At 46.5% G+C, this 20,921-nt stretch overlaps 1 protein-coding gene across 3 annotated transcripts in view; it reads left to right on the forward strand.

The window, feature by feature from the left end:
- The first annotated feature begins 2,421 nt into the window (after positions 1 to 2,421).
- LOC135366533 (uncharacterized) overlaps positions 2,422 to 20,921 on the forward strand; it is a 133,417-nt gene continuing 114,917 nt past the window's right edge. For all 3 annotated transcript variants that reach the window (XM_064599262.1, XM_064599263.1, XM_064599264.1), the window contains exon 1: positions 2,422 to 2,670. The gene's annotated coding sequence lies outside the window, so the exon portion shown is untranslated. The remainder of the gene's footprint in view (positions 2,671 to 20,921) is intronic.

The raw sequence follows: 20,921 nt of genomic DNA on the forward strand, positions 1-20,921 counted from the left end.
CAGGTAGTTGCGGTGGACACCGTGGGATGATTTGCCTGAGTCATGCACTTTTGAGTCGGCGAGACTCAAGTCCCATGCCGTCCTTTTTTGGGGCGCTGGAAGTTCCTCCCCACCTGGGGAGTGCAAGATGAAGTTCAAAGGATTTGTACGCTAGAGGCAAATTCTGCTGGACATTGTAGTGCTGGAAACCTTACGCTAACTTGAGTTAGGGCCCTGTGTTTTGGGGTAAAACCAGTTTTCACCCCGATTTGCATCATCATCAGTTAGGATAAAACACGCCACTGATACAGGCACCGGACACTAAGCATTTGACATTAAGCACAGCTGTTCCGCACCTTATCTCAATCTAAAATGCGAGAAGCGCACTTTATTTAAGTTCCACCTGAAAATTTAGTTTTCCACCTGGTATCACCCAGTTTTTGCCTGTTTTTACGGCTCTTGGAATAAAACCCGATATTTACCCTCCAACTTTCAAGAAAACAAATACCCCCCCCGGAACGCCCACGTGACACGCAGTGCCAAATGATTTGAAGTAAACAGCTTCGACTTACGGCATTCGATCGATTAGGCAATGGCTATTCTTTATAATTCCTGGCTATTAGGCAATGGCTATTCTTATATAAGTTCAGGTTGTGCTGAGTATACAAGTGCGAAAAATACTGCCTGCGTTAACCGCATTTTATGGAAGTGTGTGGGCAGGTTCTGTCAAAATGCGCCCGATAAGACAAAATACCCTGCCTAACCCTGCCTGAGCCTGGGATACGTGGGGCGAACGCCCCTGGGTTGCTGTTGAACTCCTTGGACTCCACTGAAAATGTGCAAAGGGGAGGACTCCAGGAGCTCTTCTTCAATGTGGCTATGAGGCATTCAGGATACTGTTCATAGTGTGCGGACTTCGTGTGTTCTGCCATTGCTTAATTTTTCAGATAGCTTGCAGTTTACTGCTAATTACGCTGGACCGCGGCTGCTTGGAAAGACATTCTTAATCTTATGGGTTGCGGGAAAGCTATTTCTGCCAGCATTGTATATATATATGCCCTCGATGTCTCATCGAAACTGGAGTGAATATGTGAACTGTCATTTCGAACTACCCAGGCTATGTTTTCTTTTTTTTTTTTTTCTTTTTTACAATGTACAGGTGAGGACTTGGCAGGGGCGGATCCAGACCCTCGTTTTTTTTTCTTTCTTTTTTTAGGGGGGGGGGGGTTCTTTGTCGGAGCGCGTAGTCGGGTAGGGGAGAGAGGGAAATCTAATATATAAACTGACGTTTTGGGGGCGATCGCCCCCGCCGCCCCGTTGGATTGTTTGCTTCTACCTTACCTCTCGTCTCTGCGCCGTTTTCTTGTTTCACGGTTTTTACAATGTTTTTCATCTCGCTTCACTTACCATCTCTCGCTTCTCGTTGCACATATTTCGGTTCTGACTTTTTCAGGTTAAATGCATTTACCGCATTCGGGAGGGAAAAATCGAGTGCTGCGGGTGCCACTTTCGGGTGTTATCGGGTTATTATGTTTTGCTTTCTACCCAGCAATTCCGTCCACGGTTAACGTGCCATATATTGAGCAAACATATCTACCTCGCGATTTATTACAGGACCAGCACCGCGTGTTATACAGCGTCAAATGTACCAAATAATATCTACATGAAACAACAATGCACACAATGGCAGTCGTAGCCCACGGCCAGCGTTCATCTTGGTCTGGAAATTCATTGTACGGGAGGATATGTCTCATCATTTTTCATTCACAAACTTTCGAAAGAATATATGTCTCGAAGCATTAACGCAGCTTCGACTGGCGAAAATCAAGGCTTGGGAAAGCGCTTGGGAAAAAGAAAGGAAGATGTATTTTCGGTTACTCAAATCTTAACTATGCTTCAAGCGGTTCGTAGGGGAGGAGGAAGAGATGACTGAATTTTTGGTCATTCAGGCGGTCTTCACTGCACTACACATGTGCGTGTGGTAGAGCACGCTTCACAGGAACGACGTCCCATATGTGGTTGGCACGTGATGGCACGTCATACGCAGCCACACATCCCCAGTGGAACGTTTTTGCTTACTTTTAACGTTCAGGTTTTTAAAAACCATCTGCGCAAAGCGTCACTGATACTACAAACACATAAATTTCATATAGTCGTCACTGTAGCAGGCAAAAAGGCAACTAGAATGAGTTGATGATGCACGACAGGAAGAAAAGAGTGCAGAAGCGGCAGAAGGCAGCCAAGGTCTTGTCACTGCACTTCTGAACTTCTTTTCCGCAACGTTTTAATTTCTCCGGAAAGCATGTATATGTATCAAATTACCTCATCGAAAAACATACAAAACGTTTCAAATGATCAGCCATAGATGGCGCCAGACGTTGCGCCGCTTTAGTGGCGCCCTCTGGCAATTTCACCTATCGATTTGTTTCGTGGAGGCGGAGATCCGTCTGGGTTGTTTTCTGTGTCTGCCTTCTAGCTGTCTTCCGTATGTGTGGTGTTTTACTAAATGCATTCTCCGTTCGTCGGACAGTCTTCCTGACGTATGTGAAACTTAATTGATCTCCAATGTGCTCTACACGAAGAGGGCGTCACTGGTGTGAATAGCTGCGGCACTGTGCACGGGGAAGCAAGTGTTGTGTTATGAAACCTTCGGACGGAAGGATGTTCATCCTTCAGATAGTATACAGTGAGGTAAGACATACAAACGTCTCCTGTCGCATGTCTACCACCTGATAAGCGGATATTTATCACGACAGTACGCTTATTGCATTGCTGTTATCATATTTTAGCGTGGTGATGGTGATTTCTTGTGCGCCGCACTGCGCTTGTCTCTGCTGTTATGTTTTTCGTCTGCTATGGACTGCTTGAAGCAGTTGGCAGCTCGTGCCGCTGCTCACAATTGATTGCATCGCAGATACGCTGCTGCAATAAAACACATGAAGGTTCTGCACAATACGGCGCACAATTCCGTGCTGTGCATATACGATGCTGTCGACATTTATGGCTCTTATATCACATGGAATAAGAGGAACACCCTGCGGCAGCGTTCTGCCTTTCTTGGCCGGTTCGCTTTGCATTAGTGGCTGTTTTTGGATGTTTTCGTTTCATTTATTAAATCCTTAAGGGCGGTTTGTGGGGACACTTTTCTGCGAAAATAATATTTGAATTACGTATGTGAGCAACCTGTACGAATTAGCGAAAATTTTCCAGTGGAGTATGGTATCGGATTTCATATTGCAGACACAATTTGTCGTCTGCATCGAAACATCTATGTGCACGACTGATCTCGTATCGATACAGTTTTCAATGCGACTTTTTTTTATTCATTGCTGTGTATGAGTTCCACTCCTACCCGGCCACCAAACGGAGGCTGTAAAATTGAGAAATAAATAAATAAATAAATAAATAAATGAAACCTGGAGCTAGAGTTGTTCTACGAACGTAGCTGCTTAGAAAAAGTAAAAAATAGCGGGTAGTAGGGCTACGTGAGCGCGGTTTCTTTGTGGCTAAGGCGCTGGAGAAGAAAGGTCCCGTTTGAAGGGCAGGTGATTCGTGGTCGTTGACACTTGAATGGGATGGTTTGCAAACCAATTCTTCATGGCCGACCCACGAGTCAACGACTTGGGACGTTCACTTTCCTCACGTGTGAGTAGCAGGCAATGAAATATCCGCAAGGATAAGAAGCTATACATCTTGTTTGTTGCCCGCAAAATTTTAAGTAAAGCATGTGGTTTTTAGATTTAGTTCGAACGAGTCGTTTGAGGGGAACGAGCTGTAGTTCAAATATTTCATTCTTGTTGAGGTGAGGATTTCCATTTGATTGATATATTGTCATGGATGGAATGTCCTGCTTCACTGAAAAGTTTCGGAATTCCGGACATTAAATAATTCTAATGTTATAATCTATATATCTATTTTAGTCTCCGTTTTAATCCCATCGGTACTTGCTGACAATTGGTATGACGGATGTGGTAAAATTTTCAAAAATTGCGTAATAAATTTTGTAAACTGTGAAAAAGTGACAATATCTATTCCTTCTTGGTACACCGATACCGCATTCAGAAGAAAATGTCCGAACCGATATGGAGCCAGGAAGTGACCCCAGAACAAAGTGGCAGATTTGGAAGTTATTTTTAGTTGTATTATAAATAAATAAATACATATTACATAAATATGGAGCGAGGAAATGACCCTGAAAAAAGATGGCAGATTTGGAGGTAATTTTTTATTTCATTTCTTTATTTTTGTAAATAAATAAATAAGGAGCCAGCAAAGTGATCACCCGAAAATGACGGCAGATTTGGAGGTCACGCGCTTTCTCTCTTCCCCTTAAACTTTATTATTCTTCCCTACATAACACGCTCCTAGACAACCATCCCCTGATCGCCTTTTTCCCCTGATCTGCTGAAAACAGGGGGGGCGTACGCCATTTTTGTGGCATTATGCCGTTCATAATTGACACAAAAATGGCGTACGCCCCCGTTTTCATCAAATCGAGGGCGAGAACGTTGTCATTCGGGATGATGGCTGGGTATAGGAGCATGCTGTGCGGTGAAGCTCTGTTTTGGCAGCGCAGTAAATTTCAAATCAATCAATCAACCAACTTTCGATCTCAAATGCGAAGGAAGACAGGAGCTGCACTCTTACAATAGAAGGTGGTGGTGGGGTTGATGGAACTGGTGGGGGTGGGGGAGAATACACCATATTTTTCTGGCAATTATTTATTTTATTTATTTTCAAATACTGTTGGTCTTTACAGACCAACTATTACTGACTATTATGGACCGCGTAATGCCATTTACTCCCCATTTTACAGTTTTTCTTCTTCTTTAGGTTGTACGGTACTCCAACACTTGCCCGAGATAGAAATCCTGCGCAAAATCCTTAGACAGGCGCGCAACGAAAGCCTTCTCTTGGCCAAAATGACACGCGGTTAGTCGGCAACTGCCCTGAGATTTCCGAGTATGCGTGTATATCGATAGCACCCCAGAAACGGAAAGATCTCAAATCCAAGCTCAGCAATGTGATGGGAGCCACCTCAGAGCCAGTTCGCGACTGTCTGATCGCGTTTTGACTTACACACTTATCACTTATCACCTTGCTGCGTTCACACATGCAGATGGAGACATTCGATATGACGAACAGACAGCGACGCATGCTCCGCGCAAGTCAACGCCACCTAGATGTCGACGCGACGTAACAGCTAATAGTCAGCCAATCAGGATCGTGTGTTCAACGTCGGTAGCCAATCACGAACGAGCTTTCAGCGGTCGTAGCCATGGAGACGAAACACCGTCGTCTGCGAGCAGTGATTCAACGTCCCCGCGTACTGAACGGGGCAACTTTCAAATAAAGCTCGAAACGGTCCCATATCTCTCTCATGACTGATAAGCAGGGCGAGGAGGCAATAAGCAGGCCTTCTGTACCTAGGAGGCGATGGCTAAGTACCGTAAAGTGCGCCATCACTACAGTAGCATAGTGAGGACGCGTTGTGAAGCTGTTTTTTGGCGAGCGAAAGCGAGTTTCGGAAAGTGAAAACAGTGCGTCAGAGCAGACTGAGAACAGTTGCGGCGATGTCCGAGTTCGCGGACATTATAGAAAGGGGCTCGCAAACTATCGAGGGAATAGATCTCTACCCGAGAAACGTCATCATGACGTTGGTAGACAGACTCAAATCGGAAGGGGAGGGCTGTGTTCCACGAATGGGCACTTGTTCGCTGCCTCCTATAAACCTCTACCCGAGAAACGTCATCATGACGTTGGTAGACAGACAGAAACCGAAACAGCTCGGAAGGTGAGAGCTGGGTTCCACGAATGGGCAATTGTTCGCTGCCTCCTATTGAAAGAAAAGTAGGACCGAAGGTCACGTCCTTTTCAGAGACCATCGTAATCCTCTCAAAACCCTGGCTTTCGGTCACGACCTTGTTCGCCACTAGCTTTGAACGTAGTGCAACTCTACCAAACTCTTGGCGCTTTATGACACTATGACGTCATTTGTTTACAAACAGGTAGAGGTCTATTGGAAGAAAAGTATGGCTGAAGGTGGCGTCCCTTTCAGAGACCATCGTAATCCCCTCAAGATCGTGGCTTTCGGGCGCGACCTTGTTCGCTCCTAGCTTTGAGCGTAGTTCAACACTACCAAACTGATAGCGCTGTCGAACACTATGACGTCATTTGTTTGCAAACAGGGAGAGGCCTATAAGCAGTCCTCGTGCGGGGCCCAGAAAATCGGAGCGCGCCAAGCTCTAATAACTGAATGTCAGTGAAGCAAGTGTCAATGAAAAAATCACTGAAAAACAAGGGGCTCGTGACAATTCACTTTCGCACGATTTTTTCCTATACAACCGGCTGTTTATTTTTCACTTAAAATTCGATGGTAAACAGGTCCGAAGGACAGAAATTATAGGTGCCACTAAGCACCCCAGGGAATTTGCGCAAAAATAAATTTCTGAAAAGTTATGCGGTGCAACATTGCGCATTGGCCCATCCTCCAATCTCTAATAGGAAAATAGCCTTCGGAAACACGAAACTCTAATCATCGTACGAATACATTTGTGTGTGTGTCGCTCTTGTAATCTTTGCGTTTTTTTTAGAGCTTGCTTTCCCATATATCTATGCGTAATGCGCACGACTGTCTATTCCGGCTGTTTTCTCACCTCAAGGGATGAAGCGTATACGAAGAGGGGAGTCAAGTCCTGTAGATCACATAAACAAAATACAGAAACCGACACTGAGGATTTTTGTTTAAGTTTAATTTTAATTTGTACAAGCTTTCGCGTGGAGGTCCACGCTTCCTCAGGTACAAAGTGAAGTGGTGACACACATAAGTATATATAGTATAGCCATATACACGACTAAACATACTGCTGTACAAAGAAAGGGAAGGGAATATATACTTATGTGTGTCACCACTTCACTTTGTACCTGAGGAAGCGTGGACCTCCACGCGAAAGCTTGTAAAAATCTTCAGTGTCGGTTTCTGTATTTTGCTCAAGGGATGAAGAAGAAATAAACAGGAGCATTCGCGTGTCACTGTCAGTTCGATCCTTTGAAAGGCTTTTGATGTACTGTGTACACAGCGTTACGTAATATTCCGCTTCGTTCTGCTGGTGACAACAATGGGGGACGTTTTTGTGTGAAGGGATTGCCGTCGATGAGCATTTATGATTGCTTCCTTTATTAACTCCTTGATGATTACGTGTAATTGTCAGAGATAAAGGGCGTGGCTCGATTTAGTGGCGCTCGATGTGCCACTAAAATTCTCGAAAATATGCGCTACATGGAATCCGAAGTGTGGTTCGAAAGGATCCCTTTAGTTCAGCTGCCGCCGAAATGTGCGACGCGTGTTATATAAGAGAGAAACTGATGTTCTGAGGCTGGAACAACATAGAAGGGACAGATACAAACAAGGCCTCAAATTGCCTGAGGTCAAATTGGTAGAGCCCTGGACCGGTAATCCAGAAGATGTGGGTTCGATCCCTACAGCTGGCTAGCCTTTTCAGTGACTTTCATCTTTCAGCGTGTTGTATATTTAATTCTCAATCATAGCCCGAGAGAATCCACTAATGAAGGGACTCGCCCCTCTTGCAACCCTCTTCTGAATGTCTCTGGTCGCAACCCTTGCAGAGCCTCGTAAACGTTTCCATTATATCCGGTTTTCGTATAGGATCGGGTATACCATCTGATTACGAAGAATGGCGTAAGACACTCAAAACAATGTCATTGTGTCGTTGTTTTGAGTGTTCTGTACAGTCATCCTGGACTTGACTCACCCCTGTAGCTGCTCTGCCAAGAATGGTGTAACTTTAAAAGGCTTCAAGTGCTATACTACGGAAGATGATATCTTGTACTTCATATTCTAAACTAACCTCGCTTAAAAGACCCAGTACCCAAAATATGGGTGCCGTCAGTAAATTTTATACACGCCGCCACGATTTTTCTAAAGGAGCCGCATAATTTCGGTATCTCCAAAACAGTAGCCTAGCCAGGAAATTATTTCGGGATGGGTACTACGGGAACTCTACTGGAACTTCGCTCTCACAAATGCACTATACCAAAGGTAAGGTTTCGCGGGAATTTTAACCTCCGAATCCACCCCACAGACAAAGAATGACATTTATTATCCACGGCGAAAAGCCGGGTTTCCTCAGGTTGTCTCGAATTTTTTTATTTATTACGGATAAGCGCCACAGGCTCGCTCGCTGTTGAATAATTCTTTCGGTGCCACTAATTACCTCATCGAGAAAGAAGCGAGACATGATTGGACACAAGCACTACAGAGGCCATGCTGTGAGGCTTCCGATCTTCCCTTATAATGGGACCCTCATATCTTGCCTCTTGCCTTCGTTCCCCGTTACCCGAATAATGGCTTCCGACACAATAATGGGTAGACCCTCATATTGCCTTTTGTGGAATGGCTCGACAAATCAGACAAACGAGGCCTTTACGTCGTAAAAAATTTCGAAGAATGTCTAATATTTTTCGCACGAAATACTTCCATCATAATACACATTGAAAAGGCACTACTCCCTTTGTTGCGTCGTATAGAAAGGGGGGTTCTAGCTCGTCACAGAAAAAAAAAAAGAAAAAAAAGAAAGAACACACCGTAGCTGGCACTATAGCGTGCATGACAGGAGGTGAATTAAGAGAATGCTTGTGTGTCGTATATAGGACAGGAAATATAGCTTGAGGAAGAATGATGGATGGCGTTGACTTGTCCCATGTTGTGAAGATGTTGGAGACTTTCCTTATGGCTTTATATAAATCCGGCACTTTCTTCCGCTTGTCACGGTGCACTTGAAGAGGTGTCCGTGCCTTTTATTGTCTTTTGTTCGACGTCGGCTTTAAAGATGCCGTAAAGCGGCAGACAGGCAGTCTGTATGTTGACGACGTTCGTTCAACAGCTTGTTGATTTTAAACCCAGCGCAACAAGTTTGGTAGAACGGCTCGGGGCGACGTCTGGCAGGAAATAATCCCCAATTCGTCGAGCAACAGTGATCTATGTTTCCGACTGACGTGCTGCTCGTGATGGCTACGTAGCAGACTTCTTTCGCCTTAGGCCCAGTGTTGTCAGCATGGAATGTAGTTTTGCCGCCGTGCTTGACGAACAGTACGCAGTTGGTGGTCACTTCGGCACAGTGTTGCCCGTAATTTGCAATTTTAATTTTCTGAAAAAAAAAGAAAAGAAAGAAACTAGGAGTGCAATTGTGACGAAAATTGTGACGCAAGACTGCTGGGGGCTCACTCTATCCAATAGATAAATATTGCGCGATTGCACCTCTACTGCTTTTTTAGGGTGCCTACCATTCACCGACGTGTTTTTTTATTTTTTAGCAACGTCGTTTCGATAAGTACTTCTCAGTCACGAAGTGTTGTGCCCCAAGCAGCACAACATATTGCCTCAATATTGGTCCAATATTGGCAATACTGACCCAATATTGGTCCAAGAGTGGACCAGTATTTAGCCTCTATTGCCAATAGAGGAATTATTGCCTCGTTATATTATTATATTATTGCCTCTATTGCCTTTGACAGGAACACGCCGCGCGTATCGTTAAGTGGAACTGCGTAAGCGCGGAGCAACAGTCAGGGAGTTGTTTGGTCTTGCACGCGCTACGCAAGTAGGTCAGCTGTCTGCGCAGCTCCCCAGTTTTCCTCTCGCCCATATTGTTCGTGGAGCAACCTCATTGGTCCCTCTTCCAAATAAGAGGGTACCATTTCAAGGTTGGGGCGCACGTGGTTTCTTCTGCGTAACCATGCTGGTCCACGAAAACCCATTTATTGCTGCCTTGTGATTGGAAAGACACTTAGTCACGTGGTTTCTCCAAAGTTTACTGATTCGAACCCGGGAGGTACCCGGGTTCGAATCCCGGTGCCGGCTGTGCTGTCTGGGGTTTTTCCTGGGTTTTCCTCAGACGCTTTCAGACATATGTCGGCACAGTTCCCTTAGAAGTCGGCCCAGGACGCACATTCCCCCAGGGCGTCAGTCGTGACGTTGCCCACATACGTGAGGCCGACAACGGCAAGCCCTATCACCACCACCACCACCACCACCAAAGTTTACCCTCTCCCCCCGCGCGGAGACAAACTGTCGCGGCGTATCTATGCAATGCAAAAATGTTCCCGTTGATCGGATGATGATAAGGTTTGTGGCTAATTGAAGGAAAGTGTGTGTTTTTTTTAAATTCCGCGTTAGCACCGCGAAGCAACTGTGGCTATGGGCGGCATGCAGACGTGGACAGGTGGAGAGGGGACAGCAGGAAGGAGTGGAGGGTTAGTATAATGCGTCCTGGGCCGACTTCAGGGGGAACTGGGCCGACATTCGTCTAGAAAACCCAAGGAAAACCCCAGGCAGCACTGCCGGTGCGGGTATTCGAACCCGCGTCACTTCCCATTCCACTTCCCGTCTCGGCATGGAAAGCGGTCACGCTAACCACTACCCTAGTGTGATGTGAGTAGAGGCAAGTCTGCGTGACTTATGAGTGTGAGTGGGAAATACAAGGTATATAAGAAATGGTCTGCACGACATGACCATTTCCAACCTCCTGGCCTGGGGCCTGGGTGACACCCAGAAATGCTTATTCCCAGAGACTATTGACTGCTGGTACTATAGACTATAGACTACACTCTCAGAAAATAGGGCGGAGCAGTTTTAATATTTGTCGCATATGGTGTGCCTAAAAGGTTGCAAAGTTCTACCTGCAACCTCACTCTCTGCCACGAGTGATATGAGTACCACTTCTGATTCGGTGAGCGAGGGGGGCGAACGCCTTTTTGTAGCAGTTTGGATATATGATAACTGCTTTTACCACCCTTTTACACCCTTTATCAGACGCTATGTTGGTCAAGGTGGTAACTATAGAAGTTACCCCTTTTCACACCCTTTTTTCTTAGAGTGTGGTGACTGGTTTGCGTTCGTGTCACGCATTAATAAAGCTTATTTCACGAATAAGACTCGTGCCAAGTAACGGTAGCATTTTTTTGAAGCATGTGGCACGACACACCCTTCCAATCAAGACCGCGAGTTTTCCTCTTCAGATTTCGCCGCTACACTCATATGGGCGTACACATGAGTTGTTGCACACATACTCTGAGCTGTTCCTGCCTCGAGGGGAAGTCCCTTTTCATCGTCTTCGGCTTAAGCAACCTGTCTCAAGAAGTGAAGGGGCTAAGCCCTTAGTAATGAACACGGAGGCTTTGGACAGCTGCCCCACCGCACTTGTAAGCCTCTTCTTTCACACCGCGTGCTCCGGAAAATCCCCGCATATTATGCTACTCGTATGTACAGACCCACGTTTCGTGGTGACTGAATGCACGGCGCTTATGTGTCTGCTAAGTAGAGGAGACATATGGTACATGACAAGGTGATTTGCATTCGAAGAGGTTCAAAGCTCTTTGCGGGCAGCCCTTCGGTTATTTGTGTTTAGTTGTTGAAGGAGCACCAAAGTACGAAAGTTCTCGTCGTGGAACGAAAGACGCCGTTACCTTGACAATGGTACGAAAGGAACGGGATTTGTCCATTGCGTCGTTCGTGATTTATGACCGATAGAAAAAATATGTCGTTATACCTTGAAAAAATGTTGTTACCTTGACAGCTGCACGAAAGGAACGTGTTGTATTCATTGCGTCGTTCGTGATTTATGATCTATAGAACAGATATGTCGTTACCGTGAAAAATGTGTCGTTACATTAACGGCAATGCGAAAGGAACGGGATTTATCCATTGGGTACGTCGTTCGTGATTTATGATCTATAGAACAAATATGTCGTTATCGTGAAAAATATCTCGTTACCTCAACGGCAATAGGAAAGGAACGGGATTTATCGATTGCGCCGTTCGTGACTTATGATCGATAGGAAAAACGCAATTTACGCCTTTCCTCTGTCTCTGTCTCATTCTGAAGAAGGCCGACACTGCAGAGCGGGCTGTCATTGATCTCTTCGAACGATTTGTCCAAACATCGTGGGAGATCGTTTAAGGAGACCAATCGGAGGCCTCTCTGCATTGTCAGGGAAAGAGGGAAAGCGCAAATTGCGGTTTCGCGCACCCACGACCGACGGCAGCGGATGAATCCCGTTCCTTGTGTATTGATGTCGAGGTAACTGGACGCCTTCACGCTTCAGTGTCCCTTTATAGGGCCTGTGACACTTCGCCTCAAGTTATGCGCGATAAATGTAAAAGGCGGTTATACAGGGTGTTACCCTATAAAAGTCTCGCCAATTACTCCATGCAGGCGGTACAATGGGTTGCCTACGTATAAAACTCATAAGGACATTCCATCATGGTAAATATCGAAGTGATTGAGCACCGTAACGCAAAGTTCTAGCGCAAAACGTGAGGTTCCCGTAGTCAAAACAGCCAAGATGGCGCCTCAGTTAGCAGACGACATCCCTTTTGGGTGTCGTCTGCTGAGTATACGTCGTCATTTTTCGTTCCTCACTTCTGAGCAAAATACGACAGTTACACGAAAGCGAAATGAAAACTGCAGGTCCATCCGGCTGGCAGGATATGCGACACGTCGTCATCTGGGGAGCAGCATGTCAAGTGCTCTTCTCAACGCCGCCATCTTGATTGTTTTGACTACGGGAATTGCACGTTTTGAGTTATAACTTCGTGCACTCAATCACTTCGAAATTTACCAAGATTAAATGTTATATGAAGATCGCACAATGTGCCACCTGCATTGAGTAATTGGCGAATACGGCATGGCGGCACGGGTAGACTTTTATAGGGTAACACCCTGTATATGCGTCGATGTGAACCTGCCTTCAAACTTAGGGCAATAGACGCGGAGCAAGTCGGCATCACGAATACCGAGGTGCTCGTCCCCAAAGTCGATAACGGCTGCGCAAAGCGGGTACAAGATGAAAAGCATCAGGTCTGCTAGTGTACCGCATGCGAGGTCAACGTGAGCTGTTCACGCCTGCTTGCGGAAATATGTTACGTGGCGTGCAGCACGGACATGGTGCAGCGAACAATGCACGTCACGTGATATTCGTTGAGTAACCTCGATGCATTACAGGTATACATATACCCCCTCACTTATTGTACGGGGAGTTGCAAAAGCTGGAATGTCGGAATACGAAATCAGATATCTTCAATTTTTTTTAAAGATCAAATTAATAATTAATAATTTATTAATAATTACGTAATTAATTATTTTTATGAAATTTGTTGCTTTTATCAAATTAATCAACTGTGCAGGGCTTCCCAAAGAAGAAGTACAGCGTCTGTAATGACACCAGAATGAATAAAGATGACCGACTGAGGGGCTAGACTATATACGTTCAAGCTTCAAGTTTTTTTATTGATTGAGTGCAAAACCATTCATGTCATGTCATTTCATGCTATTTCATACACACCATTTAATATTATACGTTAGGTAATGTATCACTACTTTGAGTATGTGTCTTTTTAGCCGGTTTTAGTCTGTTTTATGATTTTTATTCTTTTATTATTTTATTTAGTCTGTTTCAGTTAGTGTCTCAGTTTGTGTCGTTTTTTTTAAAAAACTTTATACGTTGTAAAACGTACAAAATGTGCCATCTGGTTCGGTTCTTTTTCGATAAACCGTAAAAATTAACGAATACTAGCGACCTCTTATAACGTTTCCATGGCGACGTTGCTATGCCTCTCGCGTGTATGAGAGTTTGGCACAGACGTGCCCTTCCGTATACAGTTCTTCAGGTGATAAGGTATAGGTAAGCGCAATGTTTTCTGGCCAGTAGAGCTACTAAATATGAGCACAGAGTAGAGCATTCCTTTTCCGCCCCGGAGCCGCCGTTCGGTGTCCGCGATTGGGCCGATCGTGTCACGTGCTTTCGCCTTCCAAGAACGCGTCGTCCATGTTGAGTCCCCTCCATCCAAAACCTGTTTCCTCGGTTGCGAGCTGGCTTGCCTGCGCGCTGCTCTTCGGCGGAGAAGGGGGAGATTGGCGTCCCGTTGCTAGGCGACGCAGCCGCGCCAGACCCAAGATGGCGGGCTCGCGCGCTGACGTGGCTCAGTGTCGCTACTCTGCTCCCTATTTAGTGACTCTACTGGCCAGGTCCTACTCACAGGTCATAGGAAACGTGAACATGACACGTGACAGTAAAAAATGGCCGCGCCCATGTTTAGCGGCCACACCTAGAGTCACTAAACAGGGGAGACTAATCTACTGACTCTAGCCACACCGTTTGTGAACAACGCGACTTCTGCAGCTAGTTATGCGTCGTTTTGAAGCCATTTCGTCCTCGGTGGTTAATTCTATCAAATATCCTCGCAGTAGTACACGTGTAGATATGCAAGCACCACAATAGCACATAGTGGAGAGATAAGATAAGAAAAATTAAAAACGAATTGTAATCACATAAGGCAGTCCTGCGAAACTTGAGTGTCGCGCGAACAGGAATACTACGCGCGTTAGCAGCATGTGTCATGGCCATGTACGCGTGCGTCTGTTTTATTAATTTTCTTCTGTGTAATTACGTTCTACTGCGTGTATCTTTATGCGTTTGCTCCATTTTGCTCTCTTTGTGTAATTTACCCGAGCACCTTTGAGGCATTTAAGTGAAATGAAATGGAACATAAGAAAATCTGCAGCTTAGGATGGCGTGCACGCACGCTGCTATTGTTTCAACAGATTAGCGGGGCTCCACATAAAAGTTGAACAACCTGAAGAAAGGTTGCACGAAGAAATCGAGGGCGAGGTCCGCGTGTGAAATCCCATTCACCTGCGGCAAGCTTTACATCGGCCAGACCGGAAGGTGCGTCAACAACTCGCCAAAGAATCGCCTTCAAGCACTGCGCGAGTGCCCATGTCAGAGTATGTCGGTGCCAACCGATACTGCACGACGCGCAGTGTGTGTTGTAGAACGTACGAACGTACTACGTACGAACGTAGAACCTACAGCACAGTAGAACATAATGATCCCTTCACAGTAAGGATCGAAGTCCGATGGTGTCGAAAAAAGGTCAGAAGAGCTTTGAGGGCATAGCGTTGGTGGGTTGGACTTGGCCAGGGAGGGTAAAGTTTGGAGAAACCACGTGACAGAGTGTCCGTCCATTCACGAGGCAGTAATAAGGGAGTATTCGTAAACCGACATATAGGTCCATAGAAGAAACGATACACACGCCTCAACCTTGAAATGTTGCCCCCTCATTTGGGGAAGGGGCCAATGAGGTCTCTTCACGGGCAGTAGGAAACCTGGGAGATGCGCAGGCAGCTGACCTACACTCTTAAAAATGAACTTCACCGCATAGCACGCTCCTAGCCAACCATCATTTCGAATGATATCGTTATCTGCCCCGATTTGTTGAAAACTGGAGGCGTACGCCTTTTTTGTGACAATTCTGAGCAGCATAAGTGTCACAAAAAAGGCGTACGCCCCCTGTTTTCAACAAATCAGGACAGATAACGTATTCATTCGCGATAATGGTTGGCTAAGAGCGTGCTATGCGGTGAAGTTCATTTTTAAGAGTGTACTTGCTTGCATAGCGTATCTCGACGACGGTGGCGCCTCCTTGAGTTCGAGAACAATGACGCCAGCGGTAAGACTCTCCAGCCAATGCGATATGCAGATGGACGCATGTTCCGGAGGAACGAACTGCCATGTCACGTAAGAAGCTCGTGCAATTTACACTCGCAAAATACGTTCATCTTTGGGTTTCATGCTGACGGGAACATGTCGGGAAAATGGCTCTGCGCTGCAGTCAACTGCTACACCCCGTTACGGTGCCCTAGAAGGGACTCGGAGCATGTCCTTCTCCACTGTACTGCCCGCGAACAGTAACGGTCCGTTACTACCTATAACAATAACGGCTTTGCGTTTGTCGCTACGCAAGTTTACAGCGAGTCTTCCTGAGTCTCGAGAGTGTTACTTGGTCCCGGGGCCAACTCATAGTTACAGCGTTCGAACCCCGAAGCTCTTGGCTATGTATTTCCTTGCGAACACGGGACTGGCCTGTCGTCTGTCGCCACTCTGTCAATGCTGGTGCGATGTATAGGTGGGTGCACTACACAAAACGGACACCCCTTTCATTTTGGTAACACAGTCTGGCTCATTTGCTAGCAGCTAACAATCCATGAGTGCGGAGCAGCAGATCCAAGTTTTTTGTGACCAACCTCTCCGCATAATCTTTCGACAAAGCTTCCGTCCGAAATTACATGGCTTACATCACGGTCAGGAGGATTAGAGGGCGATAGCAGACCGTCGATAACTAGAGTGACTAAATAAGCTACGCTTCAGAGTATCGACACTGAGTTCCAAGAGCGAGCATGCGCCATCTTGTCTCCGCGCCACGCTACCCATGCGCACGCGCATTGCGCACGTCAGAGCCATTTGTAGGGAGAGTTTGGCCATTCTCTGATCTTTTGCTGCCTCGTGGGTGGAGCTTATTTTGACGTCAGAGTCGTCGTTGCGCCGCTCAAAAAGACAGAATCCAAGAAGAATCCGCTTATCAGCCATCTGATGCGCGCCATATTGATGCTGTCCGTCAGCTTTGTTGTTGCAATGAATGCAATCTGCAGGAATAACCGGCTTATGACCCACAGCCGCCTCTGATAAGGGGGGTTTTGTTGCGAAACTGAAAGAGTTCAAGGACGAAGGACTTTCGAAGGACAATGTACGCACGTGTCTTTCCTCCTTGCATCGTAAACAACGATCAGCATCAATATGGCGTCGGCGAGAACGGCTGACAACGGGACAACAATAGAGCACGGCGAGGGAGGTGGCTTAGCTGTGACGTCACATGACGCGCTTCAAGTTAGGCTCCTCCCAATGGCCAAACTCTCCCTATATACGGCTCTGGTGCACTTTAGCGCACGATGCCATCTATCCTGCGCGGGTGAAATGTTCCTTTCGTTTACAAGCAGCAGTTGACAGCCTTGAGCTCACCCTTACATCTTCGGGACGCTCTGGTGGGCAATACAATGGATTATCGCACAACAATCACACACGCTTCCCTATCCCGCGGAGAGCATTATGTATGCCGTCTTTGATCCTCAACTGGGGATGGTACCGGTATGGTAGGGAAACAAGATGGCGCTCCTGCTCTCCCTTGGACCTCAGTGTCGATACTCTGAAGCGAAGCTTATTTAGTGACTCTATCGATAACGTGTCTTCCGAAGTCCACCGCAACCAATCAGCGAATATGATTCCGAGTCACGCACTCTGCCATCGGTTCCGGTAGGTGCGATAACTTCACGGTGACGTTATCCAGACTTGTGCGTAACGCGTTACTAGTAATTGCGTTACTGGTAATCAATTACTTTTTGAGTAATTTTTCGAGTAATCAGTTATTTTAATGTCGAAGTAATTTTTCGAGTAATCAATTACGAGTAATCGATTACTCAGTAATTGATTACTTTTCCGGCAGAGATTAACTTATCTTTCAGATGTTCTGCCCAAAGTCAAGCCCCCTGGTGCCGTCAGCCTTTGTTGAGCCGTTCTACAATAGCGAGAATGGTCATTCTAATAAAGTTATGAAATTTCAGGGTCTCTCTCCCCAATCTTTTCCTACACCAGAGTGGTGGTACCTGAAGCTTTGGAAGTTTAATGAGTCATGGGGAAGTTCCACGCAATGTTCTTCCGCAAGCGTGTCAACGTCTTCCCGGGCCATAAATACGGTAGACGTACAGATCTATGCGCTTTTGTTTTTCGTGTTATTTCAGCTGTTCCGCTGTTGAACATCCCCCCTCCTTTCTTTCCTTTCTGAGGCACACAAAGACGGGTATAACTTGCATGAATGCAGAGTAACGACCCGAGTAACGCGTTACTTTTCTGCTTGTTACTCAATTACATTTGGAGTTGAGTAATTAGTAACGGTAATCAATTACTGTAGAAGTGGTTTTTTCCGCGTGGAAAATATTTTCGCGTTTTCGAGCAGAGCTGCTTTGTGGATTGATTCGCGAGAACTTAAATTCGCGACACAGGTTTCCGGGAGTGCTTTGCTCTTGCATATCGTGCCGCCGTCAATACTCGGGCATATTTCGGCACGTACTAAGACATCCGTTGTTCACGTGGATTGCGGCATTCTAGGTCTACTCCTTTCTTCTCCTCACAGAGATGGGAGGAAAGGCCCCGTAGGAGGCCATAGTACTGGCCGCGTGCAAGTTAGCCAGTTTATTTTAGCAGTTCTTATTAATTATCACTCGGGGCACTGACCAGTTCGGTTGATATGTGGTACTATCATTCAAGCTGGTTTTGAGAATGCGGGGAAAGGCATGTTCTGGCTTCGTGGTATAGTGGTATATTGCATGTATAGTGCAAAGCGTTTATAGGAGTAACAAAAGCATGATGAATTTTCATTTCATTTCATCTTGCCTGATGGGATAAATCAATCTTCTGCGCTTGCTTAAACTGCCTACGCTACATGGAGTAGAAAGGGTCTGGTAGTCGCGGTATAGCGTCGAACGCCGAACGATTTTCGCCCTCATATGGCCAGAGTTATTCGCGGGAACTTAAATTCGCGATTTTGGAGGTGTGCGCGAAAAACGTGAAAAATAATTCCGCGCGAAAAAAAAAAAAAAAAAACACTTCTACAGTACTTTTTGCGTAGAAGTCACTGTAACGGCAATCAATTACTTGCACGGGCACAAGTCTGACGTTGTCAACGGTTTACTAACGCCTCTATTGAGTGACGGTGCTCATACACTCAGCATGACAGGGAAAGGTATTCAGATAAGCGAAACTTCATCTGGAGCATCTCTTTTGTGACCCCCGTCAGCGACGTCCTGACTTTCCATTCTGCCGGTGTACAACACTCGAGTCTTGTACCGCTTATCCCTTCGGACCCGATGCTCAGATCGCTATCCCCGGGGATAAATCGATTTCCTGTGCCGTTGGCGGGGTTGTTGGCCCCGCGTATATTTTTCCCTCTTTCTCCGGTAGACTTTTCTTTCGGGTGTGCTCATTTGTGTGGGCTTATTTCTTATTCTGTCTCTCGCTGATGGAGGCTGCGGACAAATATACGTGCGCCTTCATTTGTTGCAGCCGACTGACAGAGTTCCCTCCTTTTTTCCCCTTCTTTTTCCTTTCTCAGGGGGGATGTTATTGCGAGATGCCCCCCAATTCCCTCCCCCCATTCTGTTATTGCATTCTCTCTCCTCGTTGTCACTTTCTCCAGTTGCTCGTCTTTCTCGTGCTTGACGTGATCGACGGCCTGCCATATATATCTGTTGCAGACGTGACGCGGGCATAAATTTTAACGGACGCGAAGGTTTTTTTTTCTTCTTCATATGCGCGCTTGATGTCGAGGAAAACCGATAGGACGATCCGTCGATGGGCACGAGCATGTTGAACTGTAGAGACTAGGTCGATCATTCTCCGACGCCTAGTGACACCCCTGGCTTCCCGCCAATGGACAACCGACATTCTTCCCCCCTCTATGTTGAGCAGAGTTGATCCAACGCTCGCTTTCCGCATGCCACGAAACACCTCTCGTCAAGATGCTGCACTAATCCACCGAATGCGCCTCGATGTGGCCTTTACAGCTCAGTGGCGTTACCGCTTGAGACAAGTTGACTCTCCCACCTGCTGCCACTGTGGTGTGCTTGCGGATCTGGAGCATATTCTTCTTCATTGCTCCCACTACCAACCTTCCCGAACCACACTCTCCGACTCTCTCGCCCCTTCTCCCTATCGAAATTACTTGGTCCCTGGCCTAATCCAGCCCAGCAACGCTCTGCGCTCAAAGCTCTTCTGACATTTCTGGACACCATCGAACTTCGATCGTTATTGTGACGGGGCTCGTTATTTTATTCCCCACATTCCCACCAGCAATGGGGTAGAGTATCGCCTGTGGCGATGAACCTCCCCACTCTCCAAAGCCAAAATAAAGTTGTTGTTTTTCTTCTTCTTTTTGCCTTGTGAGGATGCGGTCGCTTGTACACTCTAAAAACAGTGATTCACCGCATAGCACGCTGTGCGCCAACCATTGCCGCGAATGATGGGGTTATCGCTTCGGATTCGAGGAGAGAATGGGGCGTACGCCTTTTTTGTGGCAATTTAGATATATGGTAATTGCCACAAAAAGGCGTGCGCCCCTTTCTCTCCTCGAATCCGAAGCGATAACCGTATGGAAGCGATAACCGCCAAGTGTGAACCGTCTGAAAACAGTGGGCGCTGTTTTTTGACGCTGTTTTGTAGCGCTATATTAGCGCTCAGTTATGTGTCCGAACAGGCCTTATGTGTGGCGACATGTTGCACGTCCTGCAGGGTAAGGACTGCTGATAATTTCGACCATGCACCTGGGCTTCTTTTGACGTCCACCTGGAATCTGGAACACCAGCGTGGCCGAGTGGGCTAAGGCGTCCGCTCGTTGGTGGTAATCAAGGTCGTGCTGTAGACTGGGAGGTGGTGGGTTCGAATCCTACCGCCGGCTGTGCTGTCTGAGGTTTCCCCTGGGTTTTCCGAAGACTTTCCAGACGAATGTCGGCACAGTTCCCCCTGAAGTCGGCCCAGGACGCATACTAACCCCCCCTGTCCCATTTACTCCTTCCTGCTGTACTCTCTCCGTCTGTCCACATCTGTACGCCGCTCATAGCCACAGTTGCTTCGCGGCGCTAACACGCAATGAAAGAAAGAAAAAAGAAACAAAGAAAGAATGGAATCTGGAACACATACAGTGCCTAAATTAAGGATAAACTAACAAAGGTGAAATAAGGATGAAGGAAGTATTTCGCGGCCAAAATATAATGGCTTCGCATTACTGGGTATTCCTCCGCAAAATTAGTAATTAAAGTTAGTATTGCTTATTGATTACCAAGATGCAATGCGCTCCCCACCTCTGCGGCATGAACGAACGAATGCTGCGTCCACACTCTAAGAAATGAACTTCACCACATAGCACGCTCGTAGCCAACCATCATCCCGAATGACGACGTTCTCGCCCCTGATTTGCTGAAAATGGGAGGAGGAGCCTATTTTGTATCATTATGCACGGCACAAAATAGGCTCCTCCT

This window comes from Ornithodoros turicata, chromosome 8 (assembly GCF_037126465.1).
Source record: "Ornithodoros turicata isolate Travis chromosome 8, ASM3712646v1, whole genome shotgun sequence".
In the NCBI taxonomy this organism is placed as follows: domain Eukaryota; kingdom Metazoa; phylum Arthropoda; class Arachnida; order Ixodida; family Argasidae; genus Ornithodoros; species Ornithodoros turicata.